This window comes from Zalophus californianus, chromosome 3 (assembly GCF_009762305.2).
Source record: "Zalophus californianus isolate mZalCal1 chromosome 3, mZalCal1.pri.v2, whole genome shotgun sequence".
NCBI lineage: Eukaryota > Metazoa > Chordata > Mammalia > Carnivora > Otariidae > Zalophus > Zalophus californianus.
In genome coordinates this window covers 171671578-171673089 of record NC_045597.1, presented here as the reverse complement: position 1 = coordinate 171673089, position 1512 = coordinate 171671578, and the positions used below count along the sequence as shown (strand labels likewise).

Genomic DNA, 1512 nt, shown 5'->3' with positions numbered 1-1512 from the left:
CTTTCGATGGCTGCATAATATTCCATTGTGTACATATACCACATCTTCTTTATCCATTCATCTGTCGATGGACATCTTGACTCTTTCCACAGTTTGGCTATTGTGGACATTGCTGCTATAAACATTGGGGTGCACATATCCCTTTGGATCCCTACATTTGTATCTTTGTGGTAAATACCCAGTAGTGCAATTGCTGGATCGTATGGTAGCTCTATTTTCAACTGTTTGAGGAACCTCCATACTGTTTTCCAGAGTGGTTGCACCAACTTGCATTCCCACCAACAGTGTAGGAGGCTTCCCTTCATTTTGATATTTAAATAAATGTGTACACACAAACAGTATTTGTTATAAGAAGGAGAAAATATACTTATAAAAAAAAGGGGTAGAGAAGCGGCTGCAGTGCCGAGTGGAGCAGGCAGGCAGCCGAGCGCGAGCAGGGGCTGGGTGGGCACCATGGCCGGGATCACCACCATCGAGGAGGTGAAGCGCAGGATCCAGTTTCTGCAGCAGCAAGGAGATGGCTCAGAGGAGAGGGCCGAGCGCCTGCAGTGGGAAGTGGAAGGGGAAAGGCAGGCCCTGGAGAAGGCCGAGACTGAGGTGGCCTCCTTGAACCGTAGGACCAAACTGGTGGAAGAGGAGCTGGACCGCGCCCAGGAGCACCTGGCCACTGCCCTGCAAAAGCTGGAGGAAGCAGAGAAAGCTGCTGATGAGAGCAAAAGGGGTATGAAGGTTATTGAGAACTGAGCCTTAAAAGATGAAGAAAAGATGGAACTCCAGGAAATCTAACTCAAAGAGGCCAAGCACATTGCAGAAGAGGCAGATCGGAAGTATGAAGAAGTGGCTAGCAAGTTGGTGATTACTGAGGGGAACTTGGAACGCCCAGAGGAATGAGCCAAGCTGGCAGAGTCCCGTTGCTGGGAGATGGATGAGCAGATCAGACGGACGGACCAGAACCTTAAGTGTCTGAGGGCTGCTGAAGAAAAGTACTCTCAAAGGGAAGACAAATATGAGGAAGAGATAAAGATTCTCACGGATAAACTCAAGGAGGCAGAGACCCGTGCTGAGTTTGCTGAGAGATCAGTAGCCAAGCTGGTGAAGACAATTGATGATTTGGAAGATAAGTGAAATGCACCAAAGGAGAGCACCTTTGTACACAAAGGATGCTGGACCAGGCTCTGCTTGACCTGAATGACATGTCGAGCACCCCAGTCCGGCCCTGCCGCTGCTCGTCCCTCTGACCCAGACTCTGCCTGAGGCCAGCCTGCCCCTGCCCGAAGCTGACCTTGAAACTGAGGGCTGATCTCTAACTGGAAGGCTGCTTTCTCCTTTTGCCGCCTCTCCCACCCCAACCCCTGTGTCTTTTTCACCAAACTGTCTCTGCCTCTCCCTAGAGATTCCAGTTGGGCTTGAGGCTGAGCACCTTTGGGAACAATGTTTAAGGGAATGTGAGCACAATGCAAAGTATCTTGAAAAGCGTGTTGCGATGTACACATTTTGTAATTACCTTCTTTG

The 1512-nt window shown here is 49.7% G+C and overlaps 1 pseudogene; it reads left to right on the top strand.

The window, feature by feature from the left end:
- Window positions 1-453: 453 nt before the first annotated feature.
- Window positions 454-1238, top strand: LOC113920305 (annotated as a pseudogene).
- The last annotated feature ends 274 nt before the right edge of the window (window positions 1239-1512 follow it).